Source organism: Nicotiana tabacum, chromosome 10 (assembly GCF_000715075.1).
Source record: "Nicotiana tabacum cultivar K326 chromosome 10, ASM71507v2, whole genome shotgun sequence".
Taxonomy (NCBI): domain Eukaryota; kingdom Viridiplantae; phylum Streptophyta; class Magnoliopsida; order Solanales; family Solanaceae; genus Nicotiana; species Nicotiana tabacum.
This window is the reverse complement of record NC_134089.1, coordinates 50,067,282-50,094,540: the sequence shown is the minus strand read 5'-3', so window position 1 is coordinate 50,094,540 and position 27,259 is coordinate 50,067,282. Positions and strand designations below refer to the sequence as shown.

At 38.4% G+C, this 27,259-nt stretch overlaps 1 long non-coding RNA gene across 1 annotated transcript; it reads right to left on the bottom strand.

Annotated features, from left to right (window-relative positions):
* Positions 1-707: 707 nt before the first annotated feature.
* LOC142164645 (uncharacterized) lies at positions 708-22,583 on the bottom strand. Its single transcript, XR_012695486.1, has 3 exons — positions 21,992-22,583; positions 8,859-8,930; positions 708-2,088 (listed from the first exon to the last, which is right to left on the bottom strand). It is a non-coding gene; the product is annotated as an uncharacterized LOC142164645 (long non-coding RNA).
* Positions 22,584-27,259: the final 4,676 nt, after the last annotated feature.

Below are 27,259 nucleotides of genomic sequence, written 5' to 3'. Positions count from 1 at the left end.
TAATTAAATCATTATAATTACGGGTACGGTTCCCATGACGTAGTTGTGATACCTAATTTAAAATTAATTTTAAATATGAATATCAATAGTATGTTTTAGTTGAGTAAAACCTTTTAAAAATAAATTCAGGTGTGTCATCCACAAATGAAACCCATGGCCCTCACATTGATATTATAACTTAGTATAGAAAACATTTTTTTAAAACATTCGCAGCTTGCTTTAGGCGTGTTTATAATAAAATCATCATAGCTACATGTACGGTTCCCGTGACGTAGCTGTGATACCTAATTTCCAAATCCGGGGGTATATTTATGTGACCCGACCACAACTTCTAGTAACTTTTATAAATCAAACATGTTGTAGATCGTAGGTATGGTTCCCGTGAAATGATCCGCAATGTGTGTCAAACAAACAAGTGTACGACAGTCGTAACTTGTTCCAGAATAATTCCATAAAATAATTAAAAGCGGTTATAAAGTTAAAAAAGCACAATAGTTTTAAAATGTGTAGTAAATCATATGATAGGCCAAATATTAATAGTTTAAGCGATCGTGCTTGTCATGACCCCGGTTCGCCCTCCGTGAATTATCGTGACGACACCTAGTCTCTACGACTAGGTAAGACTAACAATGCGGAATGTAAACAATAATTGCGGAAGAAATAATTAAAAACCGAAATAGTAAAATGAAACAATGTTTAAGGTGCCGCTCGGCACATACAATAACAACTCTCGAAGTTAACAACAATTCCCAAAACCCAAAATCTCACGAATCACAAGCTAAGAGATGTATAAGAAGCTCTAACTCCGGAAATGTCTAAACAAGGGGAAAATACTGAAGGGCTATACTTATTACAGTAAGATAGAAAGGGACTCGTCGGTCTGCGGACGCGGCAGATATACCTCAAAGTCTCTATAGAAACGCCTCCAATGATGATAGAACTGAGTGGAAGTACCTAGATATGTACAACAAAAATGTGCAGAAGAGTAGCATGAGCACACCACAGCGGTGCCCAGTAAGTATCAAGACTAACCTCGGCGGAGTAGTGATGAGGAACAGTGAAGACACCTACTAGTCCAATAAACTGTACAAATATAGGAACAACGGGGACGTGATGTATATATAAAGACTACACGAAATGGGTAACAATACTACAATCTCAATAAGGAAAGAAAACCGCAAGCAACACGAAATACCAAAATAATGACATAGAAGAGTGAGCAAAAACACAACCCAAATCCTAGAGTCCCAATACAGTAAAGGTAAGCAATAACTCAGATCCTACAATAGTGTTCACATCAGGTCTTATCCAACAATTTCCACGAAATACCGAATCTCGGACAATTACAACTCATGAGTCCTAGTACCTGAAATCTAACACTTGGCATCCTGTGCCCCCATCAGCCTCATGGTCATACTTAACAACTCACTTGATAACCAGGGCCACTCTCACATATGTAATAAGTAAACGAGGGTGTACATCTATACTCAGCAAAATTAGGAGGACTTCACATCCAATAGGAGTGTTCAACTATGTATATGCTTGTGCAAGTGCTCTAACAAAATTTCCTACCAGCTAATAGACGTAAGGAGAAAAGTAGACAGAACATATGATGTTTCCTCACAACTTCCACGAGATAAAGCTCATACAGGTAAGCGTACCACAATCACAATATTAACAAACAGGAATGCCCCTAGGCCATCACAAATCCTCACAATCAATCCCTGATAAAACCTACCTTGTCTCGCCACGTGTGCAAATAATAACATAATAAATGCCCACCTTGTTTCACCACACGTGCATCATAATGTTCCCACCTTATCTCGCCACATGCGCAACCCACATATAAGTATATAAACATATCCCGCCTTGTCACGCCACATGTGCAATATATCAATAGTAACAATAGCACGGCAAAGACCTCGCGCAACCCCTCAACAACAACTGCACGGCAGAGACCTCGTGAACAACTCAACCACAACCGCACAGTAGAGACCTCATGCACCAACAACCACAACCGCACGGCAGAGACCTCGTGTACCAACACAACCACAACTGCACGACAGAGACCGCGTGCACCAACACAACCTGCACAACAATAACAGTGATAGTAATACAAAATATAGCGAGTGAATCCACTCCAAAACTTCAAATCACAAGGAATCGGTTTAACCAGTTCACAAGAATAGCCACAATAAGAAAAATGAAAGGCATAAAGGGGACAATTCAACAAAAGGGGAAATTAACATGTAGTGACAATCCCAAATAAAGAAAATCAGCACAAGGAAGACAACACGAGTTTAGTAGTCCCAAATAAAGGCAAGTCAAAAAAGATGTAGGTCATCTAAACTCCGTTTAAGGTTGGGAAGTTACAAGAACATTCGGTAATTTTAGTTAAGGGAAGGTGATCTTAGTTGCACTTAAGACTAGGCGATTATAGGAGGGATGACAATAACTCTCAGTAACGCAGTCAGTTATGAAAAGGTAGCATGATGATAAGAGAGACGAAATTCTTCAGTTAAATCAAACAGGATGACAATTAGGCAATAAGAGTAAATCATGCAGCAAACAATTCCAACTAAGCATGTAGAGACGAAACTAATAAGCAGGAACTCAGTCATATCAAGAATAACTCCATACATAGTGAATATAAGAACCTAAGAACCCTAAAAGTTCAACTATCCACAATTATGTCCGGGTACGCACTCGTCACCTCGCGTACACGGATTTCAATCAACATAGAAGACTCAATCCTAAGGGGAAGTTCCCCACACAAGGTTAGGTAAGAGATTTACCTCAAAGACGACAACTCGGTACTCTAAAATGGACTTCTCGGGCGAAAAGACCTTCGGATAGCTCAAATCCAACTATAAGAATAAGGAACTATTCCGAATAATAAAGTTTCAATCTTTACAAAAATATAAAAATCGACCCAAAAGTTGACCCCCCGGTCCCGCACCTCGGAACCCATCAAATTTTACAAAAATCCGATCACCCATTCCAAAATGAGTTCAACCATATAAAATTTATACAATTCCGATACCATTTGGTCCCTCAAATCATGATTTTTCACTTTGAAATTTTTCTTCAAAAACCAACTCTTTCCCCAACCTAAAACACAATTTAAATGATAAAAATAAAGATAAATTCATGGAATTATAGTTAATTCTAGTTGAAGAACACTTACCCAATCAAATTTCGTGAAAAACCCAAAATAATTGCCAAAAACCGAGCTTTTGAAGCCAAAATGTGATGAAAATGGTGAAACCCTCGATTTTGGGAAATATTCTGCCTGCCCAGGTTTTTATGCATCGTGAACGCGAAGAGAGGGCCGCATTCACGAATAAGAAAAGTTAAGGCTGCCAAGGTTGCTCATTGCGAACGCGATGATGAGCTCGCGAACGCGGAGAAGAAAAATGCAAGGCTTCGCGAACGCGAAGGGAAGGACGCGAATGCGAAGAAGGAAAATGCAGGGCTTCGTGAACACGAAGAGAAGGACGCGAACACGAAGAAGGATTTCGAGGTGGTCAAAAACAAGGCATCGCGAACGCGAGAGGCTGTTCGCGATCGCGAAGAAGGATATCAGAAGCAGCAAAACAGCAGTTCCAAAAATGGGGAAAAATACCCGTAGCCCACCCGGAACACACCCGAGGCCCACGGGACCCCGTCTAAACTCATAAACAAGTCACATAACCTAACACGGACTCGCTCGAGGTCTAAAATCACATCAAACAATGCTGAAACGTCGAATCATGCCATGAATCAAACTATGAACTTCCAAATCTTCCAAATTCGAAAACTTGTGACGAAACCAATCAAATCAACCCGGAATGACGCCAAATTTTGCAGACAAGTCCAAAATGACATGACAGAGCTGTTCCAACTCTCGAAATCACATTCCAACCCCGATATCACAAAAGTCAGTTATGGGTGAAACTTCTCCATTTCTCAAACTTCAACTTTTCCAACTTTCGCCGAAATGCCTCAATTTACCCTATGGACCTCCAAATCTGAATTCGGACGTGCGCCTAAGTCTAAAATCACCATACGAAGCTGTTGGAATTATCAAAATTTCATTTCGGGGCCGTTTACTCAAAAGTCCAATTCTGGTAAAATTCTCATCGTTCAAACTCCCAAAACTTCATTCCTTCTTCCAATTCGACTCTGAATCATCCATTAACCGAATTCAACCATGCACACAAGTCGATGTTTATATTACGAAATTGTTCAAGACCTTACACTGCTGAATAGAGATTAAATCTCAAAATGACCGGCCGGGTCGTTACATCCTCCCCTCTTAAAACCAATGTTCTTCCTCGAACGTGCCAAGATTCGCCTCGAGTCCTCAAGTCACTGAATACACACTTCCAATATACACTCGCTAGTGATCCCACGTCACCCCAATCCACTTAAGCCTGACGACACCATCTCAACTGAAATTTAGCCTTTCTAGCAATGCCAATAAGCCTTAGAACCAGAATTCTCATCTTCCATCCATTTTCAAAAGACCCGATTCTAAATACATACCCGGTATCAGTCTCAACCAGCTACATCAATTCGTACCAACACCCATATAGTACACCCTTACAACACAACACGACACATCACATATAAGCCCACAATAATATTTTTAATCGCAATATTCGCCTGGAATCAAATTTAGCACCAGCCATAAGGCTCATATCCAATAGGAACCCGTTTCAAACCCCCACCACTCTGGTGATGATACAATAACCACAAAAGCCACATAACTAAACACCCGAATCACCAAATCTCAGCTAATACCAACAGGCACACACCCACAAGCTGAAAGCACAGAACGAAAATGACTGAATATGGGAAGGGAAACACATAAGGGAACTACCAAACAAGCCATACAAGCACAAATTTTCTATCAACACTAATCTACAAAACAATCTAACAAGAAAGAATTAAGGCATATAAAAGAATCACAAGGCTCTCATACTGATATAACTCCCACCGCGATACACAGCTCGGCCTCAACATATCAAAACACATGAAATCACGAGGGTCCCGCCCTCCACCTTAAATCACAAGTAGGGTACACATCAAATCAGCTAGGAACTCTCACTAGATCAATTCTGTCACCAAGATTACAACACGTACTGGCTCCCGCACTGGTGGAGCATAAAATCACAGCTCGTAGCCAAAGATACTCAGAAATTACATCAAACCTACCGTAATGGACAACAAGAATTTACTACTAGTCTCATAACTCCCGACAATGGCTAGAAACAGATGATAGACACGGTTATCACTCATAGAACCTCCCAATAGGGTAATAACATAAACAAAGTGCTAATCATGAAATGCACCCATAAATGGAGCAACAAGTAGGGAAACTCACCCCGATAAGCAAAACTTTAATGAACTACGGATAGTGCTCCTCTATAACAAACAGAAATCATACCTGAATGACATTTAGCTGGCGCGGCGGCCTCAAGCCTACTATATGAAACACATCAATGAGTCGGGCCTCCCCCTCTTGGGTGCCCTCTACTCGAATGAATACCTCACTATGACACATCAGCCCGAAGTCTAGGAAAATCTCTCACCATATGGCTAGTATCTCCACACTCAAAGCAACCTCTCTACTAACGAGGCTGTGGAAACTATGCGGTACGGCACTTCGAGACCCATGAACACCTGAGTCACTATGCAAAGTCTAAAGCGTGAACTGAACTGGCTGACCCACAAAACCTCTACCATGTCGCACCCTGCCTCCAAAATAAGGACCAGCAGATCTCTCGGGTCTACGAGGCTTCCTTGCCTCCTCAAACTCTCTCTCCTGATCCCGTCTTCCCTCTCTCTTATGGCCCCGCCTGTCCTTTTTCTCCCTAGCATTCATACCCTCTATACTCCTAGCAATGCTCACCACCTGCTGATAAGAAATATCTATCTCCAACTCACGAGCCATGCTAGACCTGATGCTAGGATTAAGCCCCTCAATAAACCGGCGAACCCTCTCGCGAACAGTAGAAACCAAGGCTAGGGTATGTCTAGCCAAGCTAGTGTAACAGACAGCATACTTCGAGACAGTCATAGTACCCTGGTGCAAATGCTCAAACTCTGCCCGCCATGCATCCCTGAGGCTCTAAGGGACAAACTCTCTTTGGAACATATCTGAAAATTGGGTCCAAGTTGGTGAAGCTGCCTCATTCAGACTGTCTAACTCATAGGTGCGCCACCACTCATAAGCGGCTCCTCGAAGCTGGAAGGCGGTGAAAGAAACCCCACTCGATTCCGATATACCCATGGTACGGAGAATGCGGTAACACTCATCTAGAAATCCCAGAGCATCCTCTGATGCCAGACCACTGAATATAGGAGGCTTGTACCTCTAGAATCTCTCAAGCCTCAGCTGCTCCTCCTCAGAAGTTGCTGCCCTGCCCTCGGGCTGATCTCAGACTGCAGGCTGTACAAGAATAATCTCAGGGACCTTCTCAACATGCACTTGCTGCTTAGGAGTGCGGGCGGTGAGAGTCTGTGCTCCTCCCCTGGATTGAGATGTGGCTGCAGCAAGGGGAAGCAACCCTGCCTAAGCCAAAGTGGTGTACATGCTCATGAACTGCACAAGAGTCTCCTGAAGAGCTGGAGTAGTAGTAGCAATAGGCGTATCAGGTGCCTGGACTCTAGCTGGGACTGCTGGTAGTACCTCAGTGGTAGCTTGTGCGGGTGCTCTAGCTGCACCACGTGCGCGTCCTTGGCCTCTACCCTGGCCCCGACCTCTGACGGCTGCAGTAGGGGGCGCAGGTGCCTGATCATCTCGGGAAGCATGTGTCCTCACCATCTGTGAGAGAATGGAAGATAGAGGTTTAGGATTGTGAAGTCAAAAATCTCGCACGACAAGGAAATCAAATGAAGTGGAAATTTTCCTAACAGTTACATAGCCCCTCGTAGATAAGTACTGACGTCTCCGTACCGATCAGCAAGACTCTAATAAACCGCTTGTGATCCATGACTCCTATGAACCTAGAGCTCTGATACCAACTTGTCACGACCCCAGTTCGCCCTCCGTGAACCATCATGACGGCACCTAGTCTCTATGACTAGGTAAGCCTAACAATGCAGAATGTAAATAGTAATTGCGGAAGAAATAATTAAAAACCAAAATAGTAAAATGAAACAGTATTTAAGGTGCTGCTCGGCACATACAATAACAACTCTCGAAGCTAACAACAATTCCCAAAACTCGGAATCTCACGAATCACAAGCTAAGAGATACATAAGAAGCTCTAACTCCGAAAAAGTCTAAACAAGGGGAAAATACTGAAAGGCTATACTTATTACCGAAAGATAGAAAGGGACTCCTCGGTCTACGGACGTGGCAGATATACCTCAAAGTCTCTACAGAAATGCCTCCTCCCAAGGATGATAGAACTGAGTGGAAGTACCTAGATCTACACAACAAACCATAGCAGTGCCCAGTAAGTATCAAGACTAACCTCGGTGGAGTGGTGATGAGGAACAGTCAAGACACCTACCGATCCAATAAACTATACAAATATAGGAACAACGGGACATGATGTATATATAAAGACTACACGAAATGGCTAACAATACTACAATCTCAATAAGGGAAGAAAACCTCAAGCAACACGAAATACTAAAATAATGACACAGAAGAGCGAGCAAAAACACAACCCAAATCCTAGAGTCACAATACAATAAAGGTAAGCAATAACTCAGATCCTACGACAGTGTTCACATCAGGTCTTATCCAACAATTTCCACGAAATACCGAATCTCGGACAATTACAACTCACAAGTCCCAGTACCTAAAATCTAACACTTGGCATCCTATGCCCCTATCAACCTCATGGTCATACTGACAACTCACTTCCTAACCAGGGCCACTCTCACATATATAATAGGTAAACGAGGGTGTACATCTATACTCAGCAAAATTAGGAGGACTTCACATCCAATAGGAGTGTTCAACTATGTTTATGCTTGTGCAAGTGCTCTAACAAAATAACCTACCAGCTAATAGACGTAAGGAGAAGAGCAAACAACACATACGATGTTTCCTCACAACTTCCACGAGATAAAGCTCATATAGGTAAGCGTACCGCAATCATATAATTAACAAACAAGAATGCACCCAAGCCATCACAAATCCTCACAATCAATCCCTGACATAGCCCACCTTGTCTTGCCATGTGTGCGAATAATAACATAATAAACGCCTGCCTTGTTTTGCCACACATGCATCATAATGTTACCACCTTATCTCGCCACATGCGCAACCCACATATAAGCATATAAACATATCCTGCCTTGTCAAGCCACATGTGCAATATATCAATAGTAACAATAGCACGGCAAAGATCTTGCAACCCCTCAATAACAACTGCACAACAGAGACCTCGTGCAAAATACAACCACAACCGCACGGCAGAGACCTCATGCACCAACAACTACAACCGCCTGGCAAAGACCTCATGCACCAACACAACCACAACCGCACGGTAGAGACCGCGTGCACTAACACTAACTCTCAGTAACGCAAAAAGTTATGAAAAGGTAGCATGATGATAAGAGAGACGAAGTTCTTCAGTTTAATCAAGCAGGATGACAATTAGGCAATAAGAATAAATCATGCAGCAAACAATTCCAACTAAGCATGTAGAGACGAAACTAATAAGCAGGAACTCAGTCATATCAAGAATAACTCCATACATAGTGAATATAAGAACCTAAGAACCCTACAAGGCCAACTATCCACAATTAAGTCCGGGTACGCACTCGTCACCTCGCGTACATGGATTTCAATCAACATAGAAAACTCAATCCTAACGGGAAGTCCCTCACACAAGGTTAGGCAAGATACTTACCTCAAGGACGACAACTCGGTACTCTAAAATGGACTTCTCGGGCGAAAAGACCTCCGGAGAGCTCAAATCCAACTATAACAACTCCAAAACACAAAAATCGAATAAGGAACTATTCCAAATAATAAAGTTTCAATCTTTACAAAAATATAAAAATCGACCCAAAAGTCGACCCCCGGGCATGCACCTCGGAACCCATCAAATATTACAAAAATCCGATCACCCATTCCAAAATGAGTTTAACCATACAAAATTTATCCAATTCCGATACCATTTGGTCCCTCAAATCATGATTTTTCACTTTGAAATTTTTCTTCAAAAACCAACCCTTTCCCCAACCCAAAACACAATTTAAATGATACAAATAAAGACAAATTCATGGAATATATTTAATTCTAGTTGAAGAACACTTACCCAATCGAATTTCTTGAAAACCCCAACAAAAATCGCCAAGAACTGAGCTCTAGAAGTCAAAATGTGATGAAAATGGTGAAACCCTTGATTTTGGGATATATTTTGTCTGCCTAGGTTTTTATTCATCGTGAATGCGAAGAGAGGGCCGCGTTCGCGAAGAAGAAAATTTAAGACTGCCCAGGTTGCTCATCGCGAATGCGATGATGAGCTCGCGAACGCGGAGAAGAAAAATGCAGGGCTTCGCGAACGCGAAGAGAAGGACGTGAACGCGAAGAAGGATTTCGAGGTGGTCAGCAACAAGTCATCGTGAACGCGAGAGGCTGTTCGCGATCACAAAGAAGGATATCAGAAGCAGCAAAACAACAGTTCCAAAAATGGGGAAAATACCCGTAGCCCACCTGGAACACACCCGAGGCCCTCGGGACCCCGTCTAAACTCATAAACAAGTCACATAACCTAACATGGACTCGCTCGAGGTCTCAAATCACATCAAACAAAGCTGAAACGACGAAACACACCATGAATCAAACTATGAACTTCCAAATCTTCCAAATTCGAAAACTTGTGTCGAAACCGATTAAATCAACTCGGAATGACGCCAAATTTTGCAGGCAAGTCCAAAATGACATAACGGAGCTGCTCCAACTCTCATAATCACATTCTGACCCCGATATCACAAAAGTCAACTATGGGTTAAACTTTAACTTTTCCAACTTTCGCCGAAATACCTCAATTTACCCTACGGACCTCCAAATCTGAATCCGGACACGTGCCTAAGTCCAAAATCACAATACGAAGCTGTTGGGATTATCAAAATTTCATTCCAGGTCCATTTACTCAAAAGTCCAATTCTGGTCAAATTTTCACCGTTCAAGCTCCCAAAACTTGATGCCTTCTTCCAATTCGACTCTGAATCATCTATTAACCGAATTCAACCATGCACACAAGTCGATGCTCATATTACAAAGTTGTTCAAGACCTTACACAGCTGAACGGAGATTAAATTCTCAAAACGACTGGCCGGGTCGTTATAGTGCTAGAACCACGAAACCCGGGAATGCCGAAAACCTTCTCTCGAGTTAACAGAATTCCATATCTAGAATTTCTGGTTCGCAGGCTTATAATGCAAAGTCGAAATTTTCTTGATTTGGGATTTTAAAATAAACTGGTGACTTAGGACACCAGATAAACTATTCCTAGTGGCGAATCTAAAAAATAAATTAAATAATCTCATTTCGATTAATGTCACTTAAATGGAAAAACTCCCTTATATACACCCCTCGGGTGGTAAAAAGGAGATGTGACAATTTGTAATTGTGAACCTTTTATGGCAATTGCAAAAACACTGTTCATCCGCAATTGCCAACCATTTATGGCAATGGCAAAAACACTGTTTATACGCAAATGCGAAGTTTTGTTCGCAAATGCGACATCTTCAGCCTGCTAAGTACTGAGAATTCCGAGTTTTTGCTTCATTTTTATATTTTTGAACCCTAGCTTCGCGGTGAGGCGATTTTGAGAGGGGATTTTTAGACCAAAATATTGGTAAGTATCTTTAATCAATTTTCAACTATATTTCATGATTTTATACAAGATTTAACATCAAATTCTTGAGAAATCTATGGAAAAATTTGGAGATTTTGTCAAAGTTTTGAAAAATAAAAAATTTAGGATTTGAGAGTCGAATAGGACTCGGATTTGAAAACAAAACACATATTTGGACTTGTGAGGCTATGGGTAATCAAGACCTAACCTTGTTCCCGGATTTTGACCGGGCGGGCCCTGGGTTTGACTTTTGTTGACTTTTTAGAAATTGAATAAAAATCATAGCTTTATTAATTGAAATTTTTTTCTCTTGCAATGTGTGGTGTATTCAAGTCGTCATTGGCTAGATTGAGTTGGGCGGAGGCGAATTTGTTGAGGAAAAGGCTAAGTTGAGCATTAAGATTAGCTTAATCGAGGTAAGTGTTTTACCTAACTTTGTTGAGGGAAATTTTTCTCCTATTTGTCATTGTTTGCTACATGCAGGGGTGATACATATATGAGGTGAAGAGCATATATGTATGTGCCGAGGTTAATCATGCTCTGGGGTAGATTGTGCTCTAATTGTGTCTTGTAGAATTACGTAACTCCCTTGCTTCATGTTTCAGTTAATTTACCGATATTAAGAACGTAGTATAAAATGTTAGTAATCAAGACTTAGCCTAATATAACTTGATCGAATTTGATAGAATTCTGAAAATACATTGATGTGTCTAGTTTGGTCATCTCTATGCGTAATTATTACTACATTGCTGCAGTCGATATTCTTGAGACACTAGACTCTATAATTGAATTGTGGATCATTTATGAGATCTGTGGAAGAATTTGAATAGTCAGTTCTTGAGGGTTGTTGAATCATTGTTGACTTGGAAGGTTGGGATTGGGAATTGTTTGGAATATCCGTTAAAACACTCTCCTTGATGTCCTTTATGCTTCATGTCTTGTTTGTTATTGTTATATATATGTTTGGTAAGGAAGAGTGTAAAGCACGAAGGGTGATGTCGTGCCATTGTTTATACATTATTTTGTGAGGGAGAGTGTAAACCATGAAGGGTGATGACGCGCCATATTATTGAGAGTAAAAGCACGAAGGGTGATGGAGTGCCACATTATTGAGAGTAAAAGCACGAAGGGTAATGTCGTTCCATATTATTGAGAGTAAAAGCACGAAGGGTGATGTCGTACCATATCATTTGAGAGTAAAAGCACGAAGGGTGATACCGTGCTATTTTATTTATATTGTTATGCTTGTATGTTATTGTGAGGTCATGGCACGAAGGGTGTTTCCGTGCAGGTGAGGACGAGGGATGTGCATTATGATGTGATATTTGTTTCCTGTGTATATGTTTGTGTCCTTACCTTGAGCTGTTATTGTTGTACTTACATATTTTGTGTGACTTGTTGTTATTGTCCTATACTTGACCTTTATCTCAATTGTTGTTGCATTGCCCATGTATTTTACTTGCTTAACTTGCGAATACCAGGCCTAGTTCCTGCTTTTATAATTATACTCATGTTATATCTATTATGTTGCACTTTAGTTTTTGCCTTCCACCATGCTAGTCATTCATGCCCTTACTTGTTAACTTGCAAAGATCAAGTGTTTCTGTCTTAATTGTTATATTTGTACTTAGGCCTCCAATATACTAGTTATTGAAGTTGATATTCCTTGTTTTTCATTTGTTATTATTACTCGCGTGTATTTCGCTTAGTCCTTTACTGTGATCCAACGTGCATCCTTGCCCATCGTCATTACTTGCATATTTCTTACTTAGTAATTCCTATTATTGTGTTCCTGTGATAGGGTTGGCTATGTTATACGATCATTTGGAAAGATGAGTTGAACGCACGAAGGGTGTTGCCATGCTAATTGAATTGTTACATAAATTTACTTATACATGGTGAGGATGAGATAAAAGCACGAAGGGTGTTACCGTGCCATGTGATTTGACATTTAACATTTTGGACATATATCTCATATGAGGAAAGATCGTAAATATTCTACAGGGGTTGTTTTAGTAATTATTGACTGTCTCGCCGAGTTGTATATGATACTTTTATCCGTTATACTTTGAACTGCCTTACTGTTAATCTGTTGTATAGGTTATAACAATAAGCATCTTTTTAACTAAAGGCCTCATCACTACTTCGACGAGGTTAGACAAAATACGTATCAATACATGGGGTCAGTTATACTGATACTACACTTCTGCACGTTTCATGCAGATTTTGGAGCAGAGCTGCTGGTGACATCGGGTGCTGATTCAGAAGATATTCGTGCATTTGGTTATAGCTGCCACTTGTCCTTGGTAGTCTAGATTATTGCTAATCTGTTTAAGTAACCTTCAAATAGAACGTGTATTTATTTGTATCAGTTTTGAAATTCCAAATCTTAGAAGCTCGTGATTCGTACTACCAGGTCTTGGGTAAATTTGTAAATGCTCAGCTATCTATTCTCTTTTCTATTATAACCTCAGTTGAGTTGTGCTTCTTTTAGTTGGCTTACCTAGTGGGTTGAGTTAGGTGTCATTACGATTTGTATTTTTTGGGTCGTGACAGTAAGGCTGCCTACGTATCCCTTTTTTAAGGAATCATGTCAAACTTAGTTCAAACATCTGACCTAACTATGTTTCATTTTCCTTTCTGTTTCTTTTTTTTTTTCAAAACAAATTGTTCCAACTTCTATTTTCTTGGGGCATGGACCTTTGACTGTTCTTTCTAAGAGTTGCCGCAGTTTGTACTCTTGGGGCATGGACTTTTCGTTTCATCATTTTTTTGTTTTCATTTTTTATTATTTTTTTCATTTTTCTTTTGACTTTTAACTCGAAACCTGATTCCAAAAGAGGGTGGTCAAAGAAAATAACACAAGCTCAAAAGGGGTAACAAAGGGTATAAAGTATTTGGATAGCAGAAATAGGGCCTCGAGAACGCCAAACATAGTATCCTTTCACGATTACAACATTGATGAATATGTCTATATTCTTGGTGTATCGTGGTCGAAAGACACTTTTCATCATCAATGTCAAACTTTCCAAAAAACTTCAATTGATTTCTCAAATCTGACGTTCACAATGATTTGAAGGTAAAGATCATTAACCTCCACGGTTATGACTATTCTAGTTCCACATGAGTTTTACTCGAGCTTAATTCCAAAGTGTTTCGACTTTGTATTTATGTAACGATCCGGTCGGTCATTTCGAGATTTATAGCCCCATTTCCCCAATTTTTGTTTTTTTGTGTTCTACAACTATATTATGATTTATCGGGTTAGTTAGTTTAGGTCCAGAGTGATTTCAGAATGAATTTGAGATACTTAGTCTTATTTGAAAGCTTAAGATGGAAAAGTTGACCGAATGTCGACTTATGCGTAAACGACCTCAATTTAAATTTTGATGGTTCTGTTAGCTCCGTTAGGTGATTTTAGACTTAGGAACGCGTCCGGATTGTGTTTTGGAGGTCTGTAGTGGAATTATTAGGCTTGAAATGCCGAAAGTTGGAATTTTGGAGAATTTGATCGGGAGTGGACTTTTTTGATATCGAGGTCGGATTGGATTTAAAAAAGTTGGACTAGGTCCTGGTGTCATTTAGGACTTGAGTGTAAAATTTGAGGTCAATTGGACGTGATTTGATATGTTTTGGCATCGTTTGTAGAATTTGGAAATTTCGAAGTTCATTAGGCTTGAACTCGTGTGTAATTGGTGTTTTTGATGTTATTTGAGGTGATTTTAGGATTTGACTAAGTTCGTATGATGTTTTGGGACTTGATGGTATGTTTGGTTGAGGTCCTGAGGGCTTTGGGGTGATTTCGGGTGGCTAACGGCTTGAGTTTGAGTTGAGGAATGCAACTGAAGTGCTGCTGCTTCTAGTGTAACCGCACTTACGGAGTGGGAACCGCAAGTGAGAGCTCGTAGAAGCATGGCAAGGATTGCAGGTGCGATCAAGGACGAGATGGGCAGAGGTCATAGGTGCGAAGACTTTCTTGCACCTGCGGTGGTCGCAGAAGCGGATAGTGGAGCGCAGATGAGAGTATGGGTCCGTAGGTATGATGCGATTTCCGCACCTGCGACTTACGTAGATGCGGGTCAGTGATCACAGAAGCGGAGGAAGATGGGGAAAGTGACTATCGCAGAAGCAGGGATTTTACCGCAGAGGCGGATAGAGGGTCGCAGGTACGAAAAACCTGGGCAGAATGTTTAAAAACAAGGGTTCACGATTTTAGTCTTATTTCAGCATTTTGGACTCGGACATAGGCGATTTTGGAGAGGATTTTTTATGGGATTATTTAATCTTCTTGTACTCATTTTTTATCATAAATCTTGTTTCCCCATTGATTTTCCCACCAAGATTGTGAGTGTTGAGGTGAAATTTGGAGGTTTGAGGCTAGGGATTTGGAGAATGAATTTTGGGGATTTGGGTGACCATTTGATATCAGATTTGGATAAATTTGGTATCGTTAGACTCATGAGTGGATGGGCTTTTGGGTTTTATGACTTTTGTTGGATTTCGAGACGTGGGCCTTGGGGCCAGGTTTGAGCTGATTTTGGGTTTTGGCTATAATTTAGTAGTTTTCTCGTGGAATTGATCCTTTTAGCCTTTATTGATTGTATTGTACTACTTGTAACTAGATTCGGGATGTTTGGAGACCGAGTTGAGGGGCAAAGGCATTGCGGAATAGGATTTTGCCCGGATTGAGGTAAGTAACTATTTCAAACTTGGTTGTGAGGGTTCGAAACCCTAAATTATGTGTTATGTGATTGCTATTGAGGTGACGGACATGCGGGTGTTCACACCGTGAGAATTATGATCTGGTTGATTCCATGTCACTGTATAGTGACACTATCTTGTTGATATCCGTATTTTCACCATGTGACAAAGTAATTGAGTCATCAATCATGCTAGATATCATGTTTAGGCTTTATGTCGGTACTGTTGGGACCCATAGTGGTCACTTCTTGTTGTCATATCAATGATTTCATTGATAGTTTGTACGCAGTCATGTACATGCATTTCATATCATATCTCAGTCTCATTTGTTATTTATTGATACATCATATCATTGTTCGGGCTAGTTTTTCATGACATTGTGAGCCCGTGAGTGAGACTGGAAGGATTGATGACTGAGTGAGGTTGAGGGCCTGATTTTGAGTGACAACTATGGGATCGGGTTGCACGCCGCAACGGTTATATTGATTTGTGATAGTGCTTGGGATGTAGGAGCCCCTCCGGAGTCTATACACACCCCCAGTGAGCGCAGTTGATATTATTAAGGGATGGATCTTCGCTGGACATGGATCTTGTCCGAAGTACCTGATACCTAGAGATGGATCTTCTCCACAGGGCTAGATTGGCCTTCCTCGGTACTGGGTAACTTATAGTCAGTAAGGTATATGTTCCAGGATGGATCTTTCCTAGGCCGTATGGGCTATATACAATACCGAGTGGTTGACCATTTGAGAGTGAGCACATGAGGCTGACAGCATGGTGCATCACATACAGCATATGCATTGGCATGTAGAGATAGCAAAGTTATATTCTTTATATTGTTCAGACCTGCTTTACTTTTATTGTGTTGAGCTGCCTATTTAATTTGAAAGCATGCTTACGTTTCTGCACAATTATTTCTATATTATCTATACCAATTGAGTTTGTCACTACCTTTCAGTCAAAAGTTTGGACTAGTTACATAGTGAGTTGGATGTACTCATGTTACTCCCTGCACCTCGTGTGCAGATCCAGGAGATTACGGTCATGATGGCAGTTGCTGATCGAGGCTTCAGAGTTCGGAGACTATAAAGGTAGCTACACGGTGTTCGCAGGCCTTGACTCTCCTTCTTTATAATTAGTTGTATTTTCAATTATTTCTCTAGACATTGTAGTGGACTGTATTCTAATTTAGATGCTCATGTACTCAGTGACACCCCAGTTTTGGGTTAGATTGTATCATACTTTTGGAATTTATTCTGTTTTCTAAAAGGTTTCTTTAATGTTAACCGCTTCTGTCATTATTTTTTAAAAGTTATTTTTCTATGATGCGTTGTTAAAGGCTGGCCTAGTTCCACGATATGTGCCATCACGACGGTTGGTTTTGGCTTAAAAGCACTTAAAACAAGTCAATCCAAACAGGCACTAAATCAGTTTTTCTAACATCTGGCCAAAAAATTTGCATGCATATCATGTCACTAAAACTAGCGGGAAAAGAAACTAAGCACGGAATGACACAAAGGGATAAACTATATTTTATTGAATAAGGATGGAAGGGTTTGACAACAAGACAAACAACCTAAAATCCAATTTAAAACCCTAAAATAATCCAGATAATAAAAATAACAAGAGAACAAACAGACAAGACTCACACAGACAAAATAGAGGGGTGGAAGGTTTTGACTCAATAAAACATAAAAAATCTAGATCACAACCCTGAAATAAACCAGATAATAGAAAAAGCATCAAAACAAGGTACCAATAATCCTTCTTAGTGAGGAAGGAATGACTTTTCAATTGCGAAGCTTGACATTTAGCCACAAATTTGCTCATCTGAACCACCAGGGTCTTCTCAAATTTCAAACTCATTAACTTCAGTCGATAAGTTCCCGAGAGGATTCTCATACTCTATGTCACCACATATCATCCAAACAAAGTGTGCATCATCATGTGCAGGCAAAGGATTCTCTGCGATATTTTGGGTGTCAATGTCACTCTCTTGGATCACAATCAATTTTTCCTGGATCATCCTTTCTATTTCTCTTTTCAAATCCCGACAACTTTCAACATTGTGCCCCAGGGAATTGGAATGGTATTCACACCATTTAGAAGGGTCAAAGCTTTTTGCACGTAGATCCACATTATTTAGAGGAATGGGTGCAATCATGTCACAATGCGTTAATTTCTCAAACAAGCTTGCATAGGACTCTCCTATTGGTGTAAAATTATCTTTCAACATTTGTTCCCCTCTATACCCTTAGCTTGGATGTGGGTTATAGGGCACTTGAAAATTTTGTGGAGGCCAATGGAGACTTTGCGGTGCTGGTGCTCGCCTTCTAGGATGTCTTGGTAGCTGTATAACATACTGAGGTGGAGCAAAAGAGTATTGTGGGTTCTGAGGTAGATGGTAGTGCTCAGGGGAATCATCGGAAACCTGACGAGGCTGCTCATACCTTCGAGATATTCTCATATAACCTCTTCTTGACTTTGTTGTCATCATGGTTTATTCATCCTTCTCATTCGTGTCACTAAATTAACATATTCAATCTGGACAGCCTGAGTTGCATCTTTGAGAACTGCTTGATTTATAATTCTGCATGTCTTAAGGAGATTCTCAACCATTTCCCCAATTTTGATTGGTTCCGAGAAGGATTTGCCCACTTCGGACATCATGTTTTGAAAATAACCTGGCTCTTGATCCTGAAGGAAGACAGTGATTAGCTCGTGGTCATCCGTGGGTGGCTTAACTCTAGCCACTTGCTCTCTCTATTTATTGGCATATTCCCTGAAATTTTGAGTTGGTTTCTTCTCCAGGTTTGAAAGGGAATTACGGTCTGGGGCGATATCGATGTTGTATTTGAATTGTCTAACAAAGGCTCGGGCCATGTCATCCAAGACATGCCAGTGAGAGGTGTGTTGATCCATAAATCATTCAGAGGCTACTCCTGTAAGGCTTTCCCCAAAATAAGCCATCAGTAATTCCTCATTTCCTCGCGCACCTCTTAGTTGATTGCAATACCTTTTCAGGTGGGCTATGGGGTCTCCATGTATATCATACTTTTCAAATTTGGGAGTCTTGAAACCAAGTGAAAAACGAACATCGGGGAACATATATAGATCTTTGAAGGCAATACTCTTCCGACTTGTCAACCCTTGCATGTTTTTCAATTGTTGTTCTAAGCTTTTCATTCTTTGGGCTATTTCTTCCTGTGAGATCTTACGGGCAGGCTTCTCAATCTTTGCAGGAAGATCAAATAGGTATGAGTGGTACTCAAGAGAGTGGTATTGTTCTTGCTGGGTAGCAAATTGTGACTCATGAGTTTTCTCTGCACCACTGTCGGCTATGGGATAGTGAAGATGGGCATAATAGTAGTGGTTTTCTGATTGGTTTTCAATGGCAAACTTTGGGAGCGCGCAACAGAAGTTCCAGTTGCAGTCATACAATTGAGATAAAGACTGAACCCAGTTGGATAGGTTTGATCAGACAATGAGACCGGAGTGGTAGTAGTCGAGATGGATGTGAACTCTGGGAGACCATGAATAGAAAAGGGCGATCCTTGGCATTGGTCCATGCTTGACACATTTCAGTCATTTGTTATTTTAGTATTCTATTTTCCTCAACCCAGTAGACACTTGTTGAATCTCCCGACCCTGAGTCTTTTGACCACTCGTAACAGTTTCGATGTCAGTTGTCATTGGCATTTTTCTCTTGGATATTGTGAATTCTGGATATGTTGTCAGCTTACAACAAACCGGCCACCTTAAACTTTCTTCACCATTCAAAACAAAGATTAAGTTAGAATGGACTCAGTCGGTCCTTATTATCATCATCATCATTTTTTATTCATTTTTTTAAAATGGTCGATCGAACTTAATGTGAGTTGCCTACGTATCATGTAGAGACATGAATCAGATCTTTGCGTAGTTCGAGAAGATCAGAAATAAAGAAAACAAAATAACTCTTTTTTTAGAGCATGAAGCTCCCAACAAGGAAATTTTTTTTTGTTTTTTTTATTTTATTTTGATATATGTTTTTTCTGATATTTTTTTTAATTTACGAAAGAAAGACTTATAAAGAAGAAAGAAAATATTTTTTTTAATAATTTCGAAAGAAAAACTTCTAAAGAAGAAAGGAAATATTTTTGGATTTTTGAACTTTTATTTTGAATTTATGAAAGAAAGACTTCTAAAGAAAAAAGAAAATATTTTTGAATCCTGAATATTTTTGCCTCTAGATTTCGAAAAGAATGACTTCTGAAAAAGAAAAAAAATATTTTGGATTTTGATTTGAAAGTTTTTTTTCTCTTTTTTTTTTTTGAATGAAAGACTTCGGAAAAGAGGGAAAATATTTTTGGATTTTTTTATTTATTTTCTAAGGAAATAATTCTAAGAAAGAATTAAGAAAAGGGGAAATATTTTGGACTTTTTTGAAAATTGGGGACCGGAACCGATGAGGTTTGCCTACATATCTCACATCCGGTGAGGTCAGACCCGCATAGTTCAGCCAAAAGCGGGGAATATCTCAAAATCCTAGTCTATTTTTCAACACATTTTGAATGAAATCAGACAGTTTGATTTTTGAACACAAGGATTTGATGAAAACCAGGTGAATTTCACTCTCTTATTTTCTCTCTTGTTGTTTTTTCAATTTTCTTTTTATATTCTAAAAGTCTATCAACATTTGATCGCATCAAATAAATGTACAAGTAGAACGTAAGAAGTATTAGGATGGCCTTTTTAGTTTTGGGTACATCTGTCCTAGACGGACCCAACCCCTGCTTTGAGTCCCCTAAGTCAAATGCACGTGATGCAAACAAACGTACCTACTAGGGATCTGACATGAGGCTATATTAGTCTAGGTTTAAATCCTAGGGGTTTGCTCTAGACATGGCTTTCCCAAGAGGACAGCTTGAGCCGATGTGGGGGCAATATACCGGGAGCACGAAAGTCTACCTGACCCAGTTGTTGATCCAGCCTCGTTCTATTTGGTATGACCTCTAACAAAAAAGTGGGTCACGCGTACGTGTGCACCATATTTTTAGAAGACTCAGAAGGGTGGTGTAAGAAGATAGTTTATACAGTTCAAATAATATCGAAGCGGTAAATAAGCGGCAATTAGCACATTAGGCCCACAAACACATTAATATCAATAAACAATAAAGCCAAGTACATATTACATTACAAACTCGAATTCTAAACCCTGAACTAGAGATTCTGGGTTCGGTCCCAGCAGAGTCACCAGAGCTGTCACGCCTCCTTTTTTTCGAGGGATAAAAAGTTTTTCCAATTAAAGTGATATTAGTCAAAATGGGATTATTTATTAGATTCAGAGTCACCACTTGGGATAATTATTATGGTGCCTCAAGTCATCGGTTTATTTTAAAATCCCAAATCGAGGAAATTTGACTCTGTTTTAAAGTTTGCAAAAATCAGAAGACCGGGTAAGGAATTCTGTTAACCTGGGAGAAGGTGATAGGCATTATCGGATTCCGTAATTTTAGCACGGTCGTTTTTAATCAAACTTGGCTTAATAATTTGTTTAACTACGTATTTTTAGAACCTATGTGTGTTATATCTTTTACCACTTTTAATTATGGCGTTTATGGATAAAAACTTTGATACGGAGTACATGTGTGTAAATCCGTTTTATTTGGGGCGCTAAACTCATGTCACGCGGACGTGTACACGATTAATCGCGCTTTATTAATTTTTAAGATTGCTTGGTCAAAGTCACGCAAACGCGTACTTTGATTTATTTTGGAATCATAATTATATCACGTGAATGTATACATAATCACGATAATTGATTAAAAGAGTGCCTAAAGCATACTAGCGATTAGAATTGTTCTTCCTAAACTATTTTAAGATTTGTTGTGATGTCATGAGGTATGGAATTTATTGTGGAGAAATATGAAATTTATTACTAAGATTATTTATAAAATGAATTACTCTATTGAGTCCCGAAAAGTATTTGCAATTAACTCAAACTCCAATTCCTAATATCACCGACCTTAAACAGCCCGAACCCTCAATGCCAAATTGGCTTAAAGGCCTAATCCTTCTTATTTTATTCTTTATTAACCTTATGATTCAATAAAACTCAACAATCTCTCTACTTAGCATAATGAAGACATCACACTAACATGGAATTTTATCAAGCAAAACAAGAAATAGCTATAAACCACTCAAAATCACATGATGCATATTAACAACATCGTTCAATGCTAAACAAAAAAGATATAACATAAAACATGTGAGATATCACCACAAATCCAACAAGTAACATAGTTCATGCTATTCATTTCAATTGCCGAAGGATAGAGGCGCATAAAAACGGAAGAGATTAACATGAAGCATATGGGTAACTTAATTATGATAACAAAAGGGGAAAGCATGGTAACAATAGATTGAAATAAAATGATTAAGTATTCATCTAAACTAACGAAAATTAGCTGAAATAATTAAAAGGAAGAGTGAACCTTTTATTGCTGAAATTTCCAACATATACAAATGAGCGAGCACCAAAAGAAACAACGATTCAAACGAGCTACTGATCGGAACTTCGAACCGACGACGGAACCTCGAACTGAAAATCACGAGTTGCAACCTCGATCGACCTCGAATCGGCAACCTTTTTTTCTCTCTTTTTCTGTCCCAATGTTTCTTCTCCCGAGTCTATCCAGATCTTATTGCTTTGGGTTTGCTTTTTTTTTTAAATAGTAAGATTCTTTGAGATTGTAACTCATGTTATGTGTATTTGGAGATTTGGACGTATGTGATACTTTACTAGTGTGAGAGCGAGGTTTGGAGATTGTAACTCAGTACACGGTGTGTGATATGGGCTTGTTTGAGTCGGAAGAGGTGGAAAAGAAAGGGGGGAGGTTCAGGGGTTAAGGGTGAGAGAATTCGAGGTCATTGACGGCTGCTGTCTTCTTTTTTGTGAGATTAATGGAGCTTTTTGGATGTGTTTGATTCTTGAGGAGAAGAAGATAAGCAGCGGTTGTTCTCTTTGGAGAGGAAGCCGATTTTTTTTGTGGGGTGGGGTGGGGGGGGGGGGGATTTTGCCGTTCTAGAGTCTCAAGGTTTAGGGTTTTTGTTTTTAATTATATTTTTATATTGTGGGTAGATAGGATATGGGCCTAAAAAATCCGAATTCGGCCAAATCTGGGGCTATCCAACTTTTAAAGTCCAACAATGAAGAAAACATAATTCATTTCCTTTAAATAATTTAATAATATACTATTAAATGTAAAACTAATTCCAATTAATTAAAGTAAAACTATATCATTAAAATACTATAAATATAAATATACTAATTGACCTTAAACTAAATATGAAAATATTTTTGTGTTTTTAAATTGTAATTTGAAGTAAAAATTGACTAAAACTCCATAAATTTAAAATTAAGTTTAATAAATATTTTAAACACTAAAAATAGCTCAAAAACGTGACGGGTCAACAATTACGTGCTTACACCTATGATGATTGCCTTCATTGTTGGGGACTAATGAAACCATAACTGTAGGGGAAGTTCACATCTTGTCTAAGTGTTGTATCATGTATGGGCTCGAATCAGTTAATGGTATTAAAACTAGGTTGCAATCTTGAATCGAGGGTGTGATGTTGTTGATCTCATGTTGATTGGACTCTAGCTATTTGCTAAACTTTTTTAGAGTGTTAGAAATGGAAACTTATTCTCTATGCATATACGCTCTAATGATAAATGACATTTATCCCTTTAATTGTTTGGATTGTTGTTACATATAGTTCCATAATGTATTGTGTTGTATTGTATTATATTGTTTGATTAATATAATATTTCGATAGATTGTATCATTTGTCGTCGTTTCATGATGTCACGAATCAATAATATGAAGAATAAACTTACAACATTATTAAGAAAAAATTAGATACAAAGTAGAATCATTATATAAAAAGTAAGGTAAATGATAAAACATGATTATTTAATAATAAGGAAGGCAAGATGATAGAAAAAAGCAAGAAAATGACTGCACTAAATTCTTCGTTCCATAAAGTGACACTTTTCGTCGTTATGAAATAATGAATTTAACGATACGATACAATAAAAATTAAGTACCCATCAAAATAAACATTGTATTTGAAATAATAATACGATACAATAAAATAGGTAACAACTATCCAAACAAGCTGTAAGCTAGTGCTTGTGGTGGCCATAACTCATTTCTATTAGCCGTAACATTTTTAGTAGTGTTGAGGATCATTAATACATGAGTTTATTTCTTTGAATGTTGGTCAACATATTTTCATGTCATGTCTATATTCATCTATCGTATCTGTTAAGGCCTTATTTCTCTAATCCCTCTATTTCTCTTTTATTTTTTGCCTCGCGTGTACAACCTAGAGCACAGAGACAATTTTGGGAGAAATTCAAAAATAGCCAGATTTATAAGTGGTCGTTCAAAAAATAGCTCAGTTTCAAAAGTAATCCAAATTTAGCCATTTTTCATGTAAAGATAAATCTAAACGAAAAGACTGTTCAAAATCCGGAAAAATACTCCAGCATAATATACTGGAGTTCCAGTATAATGTACCGGTCCAGCATAATATACTGGAGTTTGGAGCACCGGTGCTCCAGTCTCCAGTATATTATACTGGAGCCAGCAAAGTATATCGGTCCAACATAATATGCTGGAAGTTTATACACAGGTGCACCGAACTCTAGTATATTATGCTGGACCGGTCTCTGTTGCAGCAAAATAGTGGCTATTTTTGAATGATCATTCCGAACACTGGCTAGACCGTGCTATTTTTACGACAATTTTAGTCCAATTGGATTGGAACTACTGCCGCCTATCCTCAACCCTGTTCAGTCTAATAGGGCCATGCTTATACAGTCTTCAGCACCAAAAATAGGAGTCAAAACCATCCTTTATTTCTACTGTCCTTCCTTATTGCTGTATTTTTATTGTATTGTTATTACTAACATTTTGATGTTATATTTTTTGTAATTCTCACATAAATGTTTAGGTACAAACAATCGACAAAGTTAGGACCACGCTTGTTTCTATTATTAAAATCAGTACATCGACTTAGTTTATCACAAAGTTTGATAATACTAACCTAATGGTAACATGGCTTAGATCATGAATTTTTTTGCGGCGGTTTTTTTTTGTGCAACGTAATCTTGATTTTACATTAAGAAAGCTAATTTTTGATCAAGCATTATCTGCAGAATTCGTTTTCAAAGAAGCGGCACTTCATGCCCAAAATTGATTTTTGGAAAACGCAAAAGGGCTACGAAGTGGGCCTGGCCCAAGAGGTTTGCCAAGATTGGACAAGCAATGACATGGGCGTCTTAGGCCCGACATATTTTCAAAAGACAAATATGATTTCAAAGAAGCAGGTTTTCAGCCTCTTTTGGCCCTTAAGTAATTTAGCTTAGTTGGTTTCCTTCTAAAAAAGATCCACCAGATACAAAATCTTTTGGGGGGATTGGCATCTATACCCGTTTTTTGGGTCACGTTCTAACTTATACCTACTTTGCAAAAAAATTATAAGCATACCCGCTTTTCACGTAAACTTCAGGCATACGGGCCTGAAGTAGCAAGGCAATCATACAAACTTCAGCATTCTAATAGACAGGCCTGAAGTTGTTTGTAATTGCTGAACTTAAGCATTCTACTAGCTGAAGTTTGTTCTCTATTTGTTGAACTTCAGCATGTTTTAGCTGAAGTTTTGTCTTGGATTCAATAGTTTTGTCGTAAAGCTTTCTCAAAAACTTCAGCACAAGATGCTGAAGTTATTTAGTTCATTTGTAAAAACTTCAACAATAAATAAGCTGAGTTTTGTCCTGGATTCATTAGTTTTGTCATAAAATTTTTTCAAAAAACTTCAACAGAAGATGCTGAAGTTATTTAGTTCATTTGTAAAAACTTCAGCACCTAAATAAACTATAGTTTTTATCCTATAGTCGTACTTGCTGGAGTTTTATTCTCTATTTGCTGAACTTCAACATGTTTTAGCTGAAGTTTTTTGCGTAAACTTAGTGTTGGCTGAAGTTTTTGTTTGTAATTGCTGAACTTAAGTATTCTACTAGCTGAAGTTTTGTTCTATATTTACTGAACTTTAGCATGTTTTAGCTGAAGTTTTCTCTATATCTAGACATAAGTCCCAACTCCCAACTATAATCTAATGTAAAGATGCGCAATAGTTCTTTTTCCTCCTATTTCCCTAACAATCTAAACACCTATTGAATACAAAACTATGAACTTAGGGATAGAAATTTAAATTTTGTAGTAGCTTTAACAGTGTTAGCTTCTTGCTTCCTCGACAGTGAACTTCTTTGGATGATCAATTTAGTTACTATGAGCAAATCAGCAGTAAAATATACTACAAATTATAAAAAAATAAAGAATAGAATAAAGAGTAGAAAAGAAAGGAGGAAGAAAGGAGCGCACAGGTAGTAGGAAGAAGGAGGCGCCTGAAGTTGTAAAAATTAGAGTATAAGTTAAATAATTTTAAAAATATGGGTATAGGTTAAAAGGGGGCGACCAAATAGGGCGCCCCGTGCAATTTTTACAATCTTTATAAGTAGCTCATTACAAAAATTGGCCAATTCATAAAATATTACTAATATTAGCCAATTAGCTATTTGTAGCAAAAAATGTCAAATTTTAGCTTTCTTTTGAGTGGGTGATATTAGAATAGATTGGGTGCATCTTAAGAAACTTGAATCTCAATTTTGGGATGATTTAGTGAAGTTTTGAGGTAGTTTGAATTGAAAGTTCGAAGTAAAAACTGAACATAAAAAAATGATATGTGTATCACATATGTATCATATTTGTATCAATTGTGTATCACATGTATATCCATGTATACCTCTGTGTGAGACACATGCGTGGTCATGTGTCGTAGAAGAATTTTTTGAACTCGATTTAATTACGAATTTTGATACAAAACCAGTCCAAATCACCTCCAATCTTCCTCAAATTTTGTATATTGACTTATTTATATGTTTTCAATGAATTTCAACTATACCCATTGAAAAAGTTCCTTTTTTGCTTAGATTTTTGGAATATTGTATATTGTTTTTTATATTTCATCACCTTATTTGCTACCTCATCCATGAAATTTCCTTTCCGTCTTGCGCCTAATGTTGCTAATCACGCTTAAAATATGGAAGGTTATTTTTGCATGTGATTCTTTGAGAGAAAGAACCTTATTTATTTGGTTTTTCAATTTTTATATGTGCTTGGCTAATTTCGATAAGTCTATAACTAATGGCTAAAAATTAGTAAGTTGAAACTTATTTGGGACATTTGTGTAAGTTTCCATCTTAAGAATTCAAGAAGCTTTTTAAAGGCTCAACTCTTTCGACCCAAAATTAGCTATTTTAAAATATGGTATTTTCTCCTACCTTTCACCCGTACTTTCATAAGTTTCAATTAACTTAGATTATTTTATACACTCGTATAGCTTAAACTGTACTTGTTTCATTAACATTTCCCGAGTTATATTTCTAATAAATCATATTACTTTATCGAACACTACTCTGCTTTACTCACAACCTTCAAATAAATTTGCTTCTTATATCAATAAGTGATAACTAACTTACATGTGTACTTTAATCCATAGACCTCCTTAATTTATCTTAGAGTTAGTTTTACTTTAAAATTGATAGAGAAATATTAGAATATAGATAATCTTTCCATTAATAAGACTAAGTTTAAGGAACTATCTCTAGGTAGATGTTAAGGGATGCATTA